The 13,773-nt window shown below is 39.9% G+C and overlaps 1 protein-coding gene and 1 pseudogene across 1 annotated transcript in view; one reads left to right on the forward strand and one right to left on the reverse strand.

Annotated features, from left to right (window-relative positions):
• Positions 1–13,773, reverse strand: part of EXOC4 (exocyst complex component 4) — a 717,712-nt gene that overhangs the window by 313,950 nt on the left and 389,989 nt on the right. The gene's annotated exons all lie outside the window — the stretch shown is intronic.
• LOC123788937 (ATP synthase F(0) complex subunit C2, mitochondrial pseudogene) lies at positions 12,977–13,407 on the forward strand (annotated as a pseudogene).

The following is a 13,773-nucleotide window of genomic DNA, read 5'->3' on the forward strand; positions in this document are numbered from 1 at the left end:
GGCGAGGTACTGGGAATCGAAAAGTAAATGTTCTTGTTCACCTGCCATTTGATGCTAAGAAATCAATGGTGACCAATTTAAGTGTAGCATGATGAGATGTCTGTAACAGTAACAACAATCATACTTACGGTCCCTAATACCTGCAGCATTTACCATGGGCAAAGTAGGTACTGGTCTAAGTGCTTCACTCACGCAAATCCTATCAAGTAAGTTCGACTGCTAAACCCATTTTACAGATGAGGAAACAGAGACAGAGAGAACTTCGTCATCTGCCCAAGGTTCCACAGCTAGGAAGAGAGTGGCACCAAGGCCATTGAGCTACAGAGCCACAGCTCTTCACCACAACACTAGGATCTCACACTGCCCTGAAAAGGGAATAGAAAACCAATGATGGGGCGCCTGGGTGGTTCAGTCAGTTAAGGGCCTGCCTTCAGCTCAGATCATGATCCCAGGGTCCTGGGATTATAAACCCCTGGGATTAAGCTCCCGCTGAGCAGGAAGCCTGCTTCTCCCTCTCCCACTCCCTCTGCTGGTGCTCCCTCTCTCGCTGTGTCTCTCTCTGTCTAATAAATATACAAAATCTAAAAAAAAAAAAAGAAAAGAAAACCAATGATGGTAGTGATGACTCCATCAAAGGAAATCTTAAAAATAATGTTAAGTGCACCGAGCCAATGAAGAATGTCCTCCCCCAGCTCCTAGTCTGGGATTTGGCCTAACACAGACTAAATATGATTCTTCCCCCTCCCTGGGGCCACGTGTAATCAAAACCTTAATCTGATGAGAAACAGGAGGACTATACGAACCACTTGGCAGGTGCCAACTCTAACCTGCTAGGGCAGAGCCCAGCGACAAGCTGCTGCTGACCATCAGTTTGCAAAAGGTTTCACTGGAGCTGATTAGGATGTGGGAAACTGTCTTGCCTCTTTTTTTTAATCTTTTTTTTTTTTTGACTCTTGATGTCACCTCCCGCCTTCGATTCCTTCAGAAAATCTATATATTTCTCTAGCACCCCCACCAAAGTCAACCTTGGCAGACAGAGCCTGATTATAATTGGCTGTCCTTTGCTATTACACAGACTACACTATTAAAGAGGCAACTGCTTACCAGAATCGCATTTTGAAGATAGCGCCCATTAAGAATCTTCCTGTTGTTTCTGAGGGGAAGCAGTCATTTGCGCTACCAAATCAGACTACACATATCACATGTAATTTCTTTTGAAGAACATAGCTAAGCCCGATACTACAAAATGACTGCTTTGAAAAAAAAGCAAGTGAGTGATGAGCAAACCTAGAGGTTCTAACATTATTAAAGGCTGACATTTGGAAAAGTATTCTCATAAAGGGAGTGACCTGGGAGACGGTATAGTAGTGGAACTATGGGGTAAAGAGGCCACACAGAACAAGGTTTAATTACCATTCCTGGTGCTTACTGGCTGTGTAATATTGAGCAACTTACTGACACTCATTTTTTTTCATCTTTAAATTGGAAATACGACAATGCCAGAGGTTGCCGTAGCGCATTTGAGAGGATATCAAGTACCCAGCACAGTGCCTGCCATGAAATAGAAACTTCTCTCCCACCAGAATTCAAGCTCCATGATGGCAGACATTCTTTCTTTGTTCTCCAGAACAGAATAAATGCTCAGTATTTCAGGAATAAATGAAGCAACACACTGGCTGCCTTTCTCCTAGAAACAATGTCAATTAAAGTCAGATCCTCTTTTTCAGTGATGCAGAAATTCTTTTATTAGGACTCAGTAAGTTACCTAATCCTTTCAATCAATATGAACCAGAATATTTGTTCTTTCCCAAACTCAACATCAACAACACAATTAGAGTTTGGGATTACACATGCCTCAAACTCATCATTCATTTCAGTTTGCAAGTCACTTATGAAGAATTCCTTTTCCTATAATGACCACATATTCTTTTTTGTTTTCTTTTTCCTACAATTCTTATAAATCAGGAGATTCTGCTGCATTCTAATAGGAGAACTAGGGGGTCTCTAAGTCAGAAGCAGGATTTACCTTGGTGGACAGCTGGGTGGCCTTGTCCCCAAACTTCTCTGAGTCTGAGGGTTTTTATTAGGTTCTATCTTGAGGATTTCAAAAAAGCACTTTATAAATAACATCGTTTTTATTATTCCATTATCTAAGTAATTGTCCATTGTCACTTAAGATAACCAGAATTTCAGATTTTCAAAATTTCAAATCCTTGTATCTGTCAGAAACAAAAATGGTAACATATTTTTCAGAAATAAGCATTTGAGGGGCGCCTGGGTGGCTCAGTCATTAAATGTCTGCCTTCGGCTCAGGGCCTGATACCAGGGTCCTGGGATGGAGCCCCGCATCGGGCTCCCTGCTCTGCTGGGAGCCTGCTTCTCTCTCTCCCAATCCCCCTGCTTGTGTTCCCTCTCTCACTGACTGTCTCTCTCTCTGTCAAATAAATAAAATCTTAAAAAAAAAAAAAAAAGAAAGAAATAAGCATTTGAGAGGTGAGAAAAAAAATTACAAATTTCTATAATCTACTTTGTTTTTTAAAAAGATTTTATTTATTTATTTATTTGCCAGAGAGAGAGAGAGTAGGAGAGCACAAGCAGTGGGAGTGGCAGACAGAGGGAAAGGGAGAAGCAGGCTCACCACTAGAGCAGGTAGCCCAACATGGGGCTGGATCCCAGGGTCCTGGGATCGCGACCTGAGCCGAAGGCAGACACTTAACCAACTGAGCCACCCAGGTGTCCCTTCTATAATCTACTTTAAAATAGGAAACTGTAAATCAAATTAATTGATATTTTATTGTCAACTTTATTTTTCTCTGTTTCTATTTAACAATTTTTTTGGGGGTCGTTTTATTACCTAATCACTGGTGTAAGTTGATTTCTATCATTTTACCAGCAAAGGCTTCAATGTAAATCCTTCAAAGCAACTGATAATTAATTATATGCTAAATGAGTCTAGCCTTCGATTTTACTTTGGTTTAAAAAAAAAAAACAAAACATGTAGGTAAAGGCCAGTGGGTATGTACACATAAAGTAGTGTAAGAACACACTTGAGATATGAAAGCAGTCCCTCTGTGATGGACTCAGTGTTTGTGTCCCACCAGAATTCACATGATGACGCTCTAACCTCCAGGGGATGGTATTTGGAGGGGGGGGGGGGGTCTTAGGGTGGTAATTAAGTTTAGAGAAGGTCATGGGGGTGGAGCCTCCTGATGGAATTAGGGCTCTTTTAAGAAGAGGAAGAGACATCAATGCTTCCTCTCTCCACCCTGTGAGGACAAGATGAGAAGGTGGCCATCTGTAAACCAAGAAAAGGGAACTCACCAGAACCTGAGTGTGCTGGCACCATGGTGACCTTGGACTACCAGCCTCCACAAGGGTGAGAAATAAATTTGTTGCTTAAGCAGCCCTTTCTAGGGACAAGGCCACCCCCTTCATATCCATATTAATTGGGGCTGAGCTACAGCAGGTGCACAAACTGCCAGGTGCAATCTCTTTTGAGAAGCAAATTACTCAAGTAAAGGCACCTCCCCTCCGAGCAGCTCCGGTCCCTGCCCTCCACAATAGGGATGCTAATGAGAGCTTCCCATCTCTGCAGGCCGCTGGCAACTAGGAGGCTGGCAGGCTTTTCTTCCTCAACCTGAGAAGGAAATCTGCAAGGAATGGAAATTTCTGTGGTCCTTATCCCTATTTTGAATTTGAAAAATGTGGCTTCTATCAGCAAACAAAGAAAAATAATTCAGGCAGCTCTTTGGCAGATAGTCTTTGTGTCCACATATATTTAGAAAGCTCTCTTTTCTTTCCTTTTTTTTTTTTTCCTACTCTGTGGTCGTTTTTTTTTTTTTTTTTTTTTTAACTTTCTATAGTAAAGAAGCAGTGATTACTGCAGAAGCTGTTAAAGGATCTCTTGATTTCATCCTCATTTCATTATTCTCGAAATCCCCATTCTCCTTGCAGCTCACGCTGGGTGGACACACTGAGGATAAACACCCAGCCCCGTGCTGTCCGTACAGGAGCCACAAGCCACATGCAGCTGTTAAACACTTCCAATGTGGTTTGTCCAAACTGAGATGTGCTCCAAGTATAAAATACATATTGGGTTTCTAAGATTTAATATGAAAATCAGAATGTAAACTATCTTATCATTTCTGTATTATTTACAAGCTGAAATTGTGGAAAATTAATACCATGAAATCTCATTTAGAAAGGAGGCCGGCAGGGGATGCACTCACGCCCTACCATTCATCAATTGCAGACCCAACAGGAAGAGAAGCGCCTTAGGCAAAGACACTTCTTTACTATCTCAGCAGGAAGAAGAAGGGCTTTCCTTTGCCCTAGCAACAGCTTAGCCAATGAGAGATAGGCACAACTCCGAGGAAAAAACAACTGTACTTGGAACTCCCAGTTTACTCCAATAAATACTTCTTTATTTTTTAAAGATTTTATTTATTTATTTGACAGAGAGACAGACAGCTAGCGAGAGAGGGAACACAGGCAGGGGGAGTGGGAGAGGAAGGAGCAGGCTCCCAGCAAAGCAGGGAGCCCGATGAGGGGCTCGAAGGCCCTGAGCCGAAGGCAGATGCTTAACGACTGAGCCACCCAGGAGCCCCTTTTCTTTATTTTTTTTTAAATGTGACTCATAAATGTCTTTGGGAGAGTGCTGATCTATACATTTATTAGTCAATCAAAAGTTATGTCCAGTGTTGACTTAGGAGTTTGTACATGTGTATAAATATAAATACAAATACACATATGTCTGTCTGTCACCACTGCAGTAGGCATTTGTAAACTGATAAACCAAATTTGTAAATTCTTGCAAAGGAGAAGGAAGGTACCATGCTGGAAACAATTTAACTAGATGTGTTCATCATAATAATTTAATAATATTGAGGCAAATGGAACTAAGAAAATAAAAAGGTATACACGTGTAATTTTTCACACACACGAACCTGCATGCTTACATACACATGGTGATCAGACAAGTGACACTTTAAACTAGTTGGGAGGGAAATTAGCGGAAAGGCCAAGTGAATACTACACTTTTATCTTAAAAAAAGCTTTCATCATTTCTAAAACTATAAATGCAGCGGAACTTCTGGCTAAATGCTGTCTCATAGAAAATATAATACACAAATCACATGTGTAATTGGCAGAGCAAAGCCCCAGTGGAAGCAAGCTCTTTAAGAGTACCTAAAACAATTTGTTAGCTTTTGATCTGGTTGATCTTGTTTAATTGTGTTAATATTCAATTTCATTAAAATCTTTAAGGTAATATGCTTCAACTCAACTCCAAATCAGATTATCCCATTACAGACCACAAATTATGCAATCCTATTATATTCTGCACAGATCTTTTTGAAGGTGTGTAAGAGCTATCTGAATAATGGAAAATTTCTGAAGTCTAGGACTACATTTTAATTTTAATTACTCAGAAAAATTCAACTTGGAAAATTACCACCTTCTAGGTGTTTTTTAACCTTTGGTGGAATACCACTTGCAAGTTTTAGATACTGGTTATTTTCACTGATATACATCTCCACATTTGTATTCTCAAATCTCCTGCTTATCTGGTCCTTTCTGTTTTGTTCACCAGGTAAGAATATGCTATAAGATAACTGCTATTTTTAATAAACATATATAATGTAAACATCCCAGTAGCAGTCTTTCCAAAATACTTGCCTATGGATGTAAGACATTTGCCTCAGAGCTGCTGCCACTGTTAAAAATATTCTACTTCAGGAAATGCCTTAAAAAAAATTAAATGATGACATATCTTTGTCTAGTAAAGATTTTTTGGACCATAAATCATTTAAACCTCAGTCTAATGCATGAAGAAGTAAACAAATTGGGTACTTTCATCTCATGTTACAAAAATATGTGTACATACATTCACAAAAAATACATGTAAGTATATATAAAAATATATAGTAATATATAAAGTAATTGTACTTAATTCTTGGGTCCTTAAATTTGCTCTAAGGTAATTCCAAAGGAAGATTAAAAAAAAAATGTTTGGAAGGGAAGGAAAAATAAAGTAAGATAAAAACAGGGAGGCAAACCATAAGACTCGTAACTATAGGAAACAAACTGAGGGTTGTTGGAGGGGAGGTAGGAGGGGATGGGGTAATGGGGTGATGGGCATTAAGGAGGGCACTTGATATAATGAGCACTGGGTATCATATGCAACTGATGAATCACTGAATTCTACCCCTGAAACTAATAATATACTATATGTTAATTATACTGAATTTAAATAAAAAAATTAAAAATAAAATAAAAAAGAGGCAGAGGAAAAAACTGGAGCATTGGTGGAATTTTTTATATCAAAAAAATATTTAATGGTGAGCCTGGGTAGCTCAGTCAGTTAAGCATCTGCCTTTGGCTAAGGTCATGATATCGGGGTCCTGGGATCCAGCCCTACCTCAGGATTCCCTGATCAGCAGGGACTCTGCTTCCTTCTCCCTCAGCCCCTTCTTGTGCTCTCTTTCTTGCTCACTCTCTAAATAAATAATATCTTTAAAAATAAATAAATACATATTTTTACGGATAAAATTCAATTAGATGATCAAATCTGTAATATTCAGTAAAAAAAATTTAAAAAATCAGTCCTTCTATATTTCCAACATGTCAACTAAAAAATCAGTTGCAGAGACATGTTTACTCTACTTTCTTCTACATTCCTAGCTTAGAATCCTAGAATTATAGTCCACTTCCTTTTATGTAAATGTAGAGAGAAAGCTGTCCAAAGTCATCAAGGTAGAAAATGGAGTCTCCTGTCAGGTGGTTATGCCTCTTCCACACTAATCCACAGCTGGAGCTCCCCCTTCTTTTTAAATTCAAATAGGCCTGGTATTCTCATTCTCAAATTCACAATGTTTATTTTGTGTGGATTTTTTCTCCAGACTACATTTAACCAAATTAAGTTACTTAGTCCCTTGAGGAAACTATAAGAACTCAATTGTCCCTCTACCATCATGAATTCCACATAGTGATGGCAGTAATATTCCCTTATACTGAGTATCCTGGACACTAATGGGTTCTTTCTTTTTACGACCAGCGCTGTGGCTTCTCTCCCCAAATCCACAATCTCTATTAGCTTGCAGAGGTTTCCTTCTGAAATTACAACTACCTCTAACTGCCCTCTTATAATTAAACTTAAATTCATATTAAGCCTAGGATTTGAATTTGATCAAGTTAAATTTTCTGAAAACAGATACTATTAAGGTAGTATTTAATAGCAGAGAAGGGCTCTGTTTTTTTTCCCTTTATTAACTAACAAACTATAACAGAGAGTGGTCCCTGCAATGTTCCTTGGACCACATTAGATAACTAAGCCTCCGTATAAAAAACAATTACCAAGCCAACCTACTTCGGGCAACAAAATGTACACTGAGTAAAATAAATGACTGTGGATTGTCCATTGTTACTTGTTATAATACTATCTGACATACACCCTTTGACTACGACCTATTAGCAAACCAACAGACTACAGGCTCAAAATCACAAATTCCAAGGTTGAGTATTTGACCATGCGTCTCCCCAGATGACCCCTTTATTAATGAATAAATGGAAACAATTTCCTGCACTTTTGGAATTTGTCAAAACTCACAGAGTACATCAGAGACAAATCCAGGAAAAGAGTCCACAACCAGTATCTTTCAATTTCTTTTGTTCACACACAAAGTCAAGATGACTTCGATATAAAGAACTTGAATCAACATCATACAGAATTCATTTAGTACAGCTTCTCTAAATTGTATCTTTTGAAGAAAAAAAAATTGTCTCTCCAGACAAGAGTAAATTTAAAGAGGGGGTTAACACATAACTTTGGAAAATACAGCCTGCTCTATCAATCTTTCTGGCACTCTGTACTTCAGCACATTATAGTTCAGAGAAGTCCTGGAGTGAAAAAAATCTATTATATTTTATTTAACCAAGGGCTTACCACCCCCCGCCCCCGCCCTGCTAAATGTTATCTTTTCCCTTACTGGCCATGACTCTAGTTACATTTCCTGGGGCATGAGTGTCTCATGGAACATAGTTTGGCAAATGCTGGCTTATTGAGAAGTATATAGGATTGAAAGACAAATGAACATAGTGTCAGACTAAATTTAAGGAATCTTCTGAATGACTGTAGCAAGCTTTTTAGCTATTCTGGACCTCAGTTTTCCTAAAAATAAGAGTCTTAATATAGATCCCACAACCAATAATGCAAAATCAATTGCTCTAGTACATTTTCCCACTGCAGCGGCAAATAATAAACTTTACTCAGTAAGCCAAAATCAAACATTTAGAGAATATGCAACGTTTTAGACTCTGCTGGAGCTCCTAGAGATGGCCCTTGCGAGAAGGAGCTCACAGTAGTAAAGAAGACACACTCTCGGATAAATCACTACAGAAAATGATTCAGCCTATTCATTGATTCAGCATAACAAGGGTCTGGCTAACCAAACTCTACAGAGGAGTGGAACTGAGGGGTGATCATCAATTTGCTCGAGGGGTAAGGTGAAGGACATCCCAAACACACAGAAGAGTTTAAGAATATGAAACTTTCAACAGTCTAAGTAAATGTAAACATATCCCTTTGTAAATACAGTTCACACTAGTCTCTTTAAAGTGTGTTGTAATTTCATACTTGCAAACATTTATATCATATCAGTGCAGTTCTAAAAAGGCGAATGTTGATACTAATTAATAGTAACAGTACTTTTCAAAAGCTACCTCGAGGTTAGTGTGTAGTTTTTTTTTTTAAAGATTTTATTTATTCATTTGACACAGAGAGACAGCCAGCGAGAGAGGGAACACAAGCAGGGGGAGTGGGAGAGGAAGAAGCAGGCTCCCAGCAGAGAAGCCTGATGTGGGGCTTGATCCCAGAACTCCGGGATCACGCCCTGAGCTGAAGGCAGACGCTTAATGACTGAGCCACCCAGGAGCCCCAGTGCATAGTTTTATAAGAAATAATATATGCATGCCATCAAAATGGTAAAGCACATGCCTACTCTTATTGACTAATTTATTATCAGGACCCTACTTATTTATTTTTTGGTAAAGATTTTATTTATTTATGTGACAGAGAGTGAGAGAGAGCACACGCAAGCAGGGGGAGAAGCAGGGCAGGCAGAGGGAGAGGGAGAAGCAGGCTCCCCACTGAGCAGGGAGCCCAATGTGGGGCTCAATCCCAGGTCCCTGGGATCATGATTGGAGCCGAAGACAGATGCTTAACTGACTGAGTCACCCAGGTGCCCCTATAAGGACTCTATTTTTAATTTCCATATTACAGACACATGACAACAATATATAAATTTACCATCAGCCTCCAAACTTTAAAGTTCTATGCAAAATCTAAATGAATGGCCTCAAAAACCACTGAGAGTGAAAAATAATAGGCAACGTACTTTACAGAAATAAAAAACCAGACATGAGATCCTGGTATGGACTAGCATGCCCGCTAAATGTTGGTAGCTATTTCTATAAGTTTAAGAGATATAGAATCTACAGGGCTAAAAAATAAAGTGGTACAATATCCTCATGCATCTTCTTTAAGCTTAATAGTCTCAACTCAAAAATGAAATCACTACTTAAAACTATATACAACAAATAAAAAAAAATAGCCGAAGGCTTTTTTTTTTTTCATGGAAAGGCATCGATTGCGGGGGGGAGATGATAGGGGAATAAAATCGAAGGCCACAAATATAAAATCCATTTAATCTTTTTTTCCTCATGGAGCATTTGAGCTTTTTTAAATGAAGCACCAACTTATTTGTGGGTTTTTGGTTTTTTTGTGTTTTTTGTTGTTGTTGTAGATCTTAAAACTGAACACAAATCCAGTTAGCACAGGACGCTTTTAAAACAGCTGATTTCCATTTTACACCACGGCTGGGTATATTAGGGGAAAAGAATGTGGGCTCCTGAGTTACACAGCTCTGAGTTTTCAACCATACTGTAGCACTGATTACATGTGTGACCTTGTGTAAGATTTTTTATGTTTTATGGGAAAAAAATGTCGTATGGGAAAAAATGTCATATGGAACTAAAATGTCTTATAGAAAACAATGAGAGTAATAGTATTTACTTCACAGAAGAACTGTAACAGTTAAATAAAATTATGTGTTAAAGTGCCTTCCTCTTCCTTAAGCATTAAAATAAGCCATCATCTCCCCATTTTTCTTCCAGTTCACTTTTTTTTTTAAGATTTATTTATTCATTTACTTGAGAGAGAGCGAGAGAGAGAGCATGTGCGTGCACACAAGCAGGGAGAGGAGCAGAGGGAAAGGGACAGGGAGACTCCCCAGTGAGCATGGAGCCTGGCATGGGGCCCAATCTCAGGACCCTGAGATCATGACCTGGGCTGAAATCAAGAGCTGGAGTCTTTTTTTTTTAAGATTTTATTTATTAAGACATAGACACAGTGAGAGAGGGAACACAAGCAGGACGAGTGGGAGAGGGAGAATCAAGCTGCCCCCTGAGTAGGGAGCCTGATGAGGGGGTCTATCCCAAGACCCCGGGATTATGACCTGAGCCAAAGGCAGATGCTTAAGGACTAAGCCACCCAGGCACCCCAAGAGTAGGTACTCTTAACTGACGGGGCCACCCAGGTGTCCCTTCCAGTCTGCTTCTCTGAATGAGAACAAAGATAAACAAAAACACAAGCAAAGACAATGACAAAAGATAAGGAAGAAGTCTAGTAAAGACCAAGTCTTTATCATTCAGCCCTAAGGGCACATTAGAACTGCCACTGGGAGCTTTCAGATTCTAGCCTCCCAGGTCCCAGGCTCTCACCTGTAGCATCAGAATGAGGAGGGATGCGGCCCAGAAACGTGGCCTGTTCTTAATGTTCCCTAGGTACTAATCCAGACCAATGCTGAGTACAAATTTCCCAAAGCAGTAAACACACACAGTTGGTGCTTAATAAATCTCTATTAAATGGATACATTGCATGCGACTGATTGACACAGCCATTTGTGGTATCATTTAAAAAGGAAAAAAGAATCCAGTAAGAATGCTCTGGGTGGGCATGGGACACTGAAAAGACTTCCTGCCTTCAGGGTCTAAAAAGGGAGGCTGACATGTAAACAAATAAAATTGTGACAAATATAATAGAAACACAGTAAAAAGGAGAGGGGGGATTAATGTGCTGTTCAAAAGCAGTTAATTTCAAGAACTCAGTACATTATGTCACTTCGGTGTCAACTACAACAACAATAAAAAACCCAAGAGATTATGAAGAAAAAAAGACCAAAATTTAAGGGGGACTATCAATTTGTTCTACATTTACAATGTCATGCTTTAAATGCTCCATGATCAGTACCACATCTTGTTTTTTAATGTCTCGAGAATAGTTCAAATAACCTCTGAAATGTGGAGAATACACCAACCAGGTTTACAGGTTAATCTTCATATAAGACAATATTATTTCAAGCAATCCTTACTACTGCCACATTTCAGTATAATAAATGAAATAAATGAAATAAATGAAAAGTCCTTTGGCTTTTATTTTAACAGGATTCGATGCATGCAAACATAGCTCTTCAGATAAGCATAATTCAGATACTTCTAGAATTGCCCGTCAAACTTGTAAAATGTGGAGACACTTAATGGACGTCATTGATACTGATAACTAGAAAAGTTGCTGTCATTATCAGTTTAACTACTACCAACAAAGACTTAAGCTGTTAATAGGTTGGTTTTGACCACCCATTAAATAATATCGGAAAGAAGCTCAACTCTTGACAGTAAAATGTTGACTCTTACTACCCACAAACTATACTTTCTTATCTAAAAACAAACAAAAAGAAAATATATCTTCAACTGCTTCTCTCCCAAATACTATCGAAGCAGAGACAAGCAAGCTAGGTGTGGTGAAGACACAACTCTATTCCTTCTGGTTGCAAGGAGAGAAGTGAAAATAATATTCAAAAAAATTTTTTTTAGGATTTTATTTATTTATTTGAGAGAGAGAGAGAGAGAGAGACCAAGACAGAACATGAGCTAGGGGTGGGGAGAGGGAGAAGCAGATTCTCAACTGAGCCACCCAGGCACCCCTAATATTCAAATTCTTGAAGTAAGCCATGTTCTCACCTTCTGAGCATTTACAGTGGTCCTCAAAATTGAACACATATCAGTATCACCTGTAAGGATTTGCAAAAATGCAAATTGGAGGGCCTGACCTTCAGTGTTTCTGATGTCACAGGTCTGGGTGGGACTGAGAGTTTGCATTTCTAACAACTTCCGGGGAATGAGATGGTACTGGGGCAGCGGTCACCCTGTGAGAACCACTTACCTTTTCTTTTCAGCCTTGAACAACCCAACATGATCTGGCCACACCCACTGAAACTTTCCTCAACAATAATCTCTTCTCTAAAGCCTTCCCTGAAACCCTATCTGTGCTTTCCTATCCTGATTCTTCCTTCTTCTAATAAAAAAAAAAAAAAAAAAAACCAAAAAACAAACAAAAAACCACTTTTCTTATAGCCCTTCTCTTTTAGGGGTTACTGAGACAGAGTTCAGTGTGACTTTCTTTACAGACACAGCATTACACACATTTTTTACCGATTTCAATGCACGTGACTGTGAAGACAGTATCACACTGCCTGGGTTTGAATCACGGCTCCGTGACTTCCTGTGTGATGAGGGCCACGTTACTTCAAGTCTCTGAACCTCAATTTCCCCCTCCAAAACAACAAAGACTTCAACGGGGTTGGTTGTGCAAAGTAAAAATAGTGCATGTGAAGTGGTTAGCACGTCGTCTGACACGTGACAAATGCTTAACAAATGTGATTAATTCATTGATGATATTATTAAGAAATACTGATACTAAGAAGAGAGGGATGATAAGTTGCTGCTGGAAAACCCTTGAAGAAAAGAGGATCTTTAGAGCTTCCTTTTGCTCTTCCCACACAACCCCTCATCCTCCCACACTCCTCTCTCTCTTCTCAGCACTGGGAGCAGCTCTCCCGCCATAGCCCCTCATCCCCTGAAAATGTCCACTTGTGCAAAGTTCATCTCCTCCCCCTTGTTGGTCAGGAGCACCTCTCAGCTGAGCCCATCGCTGTCGGCAGCGGTGCTGAAACCACCAGAGACACTGGCAGATCAAACCAGAGCCATTTCAAGGGACACCGACACAGCAGCCAAGTTCATCGGGACTGGGGCTGCCATGGTTAGGGGCAACTGGCTCTGGGGCTGGAATTGGGACTGAGTTTGGGAGTCTCATCATTGGTGATGCCAGCAACCCCTCTCTGAAGCAATGGTTTTTCTCCTACACCATTCTGGGCTTTGCCCTCCCAAGGGCCATGGGGCTCTTTTGCCTGACGGTGGCCTTTCTCACCCTCTTCGCCATGTGACAGAGCCATGTCCACTTCCCACAGGTCTTCCTCCCTTGTCTCATCTGCCCTGTACGTTCCTTTTAGTGTATCTCCCTACTCAGCCCTGGCAAAGTGGTTGGCTCAGGGTTTGACAGAAGGAAGACAAATACTGTGTTAGTAAGAAGAAGAAAAAAAGAGGATCTTTATAAAGTTCTGCTGTGAGATGAATTTTAAAAAGTGATTTTTTTTTTTCCTCTTAAGAAAATTGGGAGTGGGGCGCCTGGGTGGCTCAGTGGTTAAGCGTCTGCCTTTGGCTCAGGGTGTGATCCCGGGGTCCTGGCATTGAGCCCCACATCGGGCTCCTCCACTGGGAGCCTGCTTCTTCCTCTCCCACTCCCCCTGCTTGTGTTCCCTCTCCCACTGGCTGTCTCTTTCTCTCTGTCAAATAAATAAATAAAATCTTAAAAAAAAGAAA

This window comes from Ursus americanus, chromosome 3 (genome assembly GCF_024610735.1).
Source record: "Ursus americanus isolate L20-20 chromosome 3, mUrsAme1.1.p, whole genome shotgun sequence".
NCBI classification, from domain to species: domain Eukaryota; kingdom Metazoa; phylum Chordata; class Mammalia; order Carnivora; family Ursidae; genus Ursus; species Ursus americanus.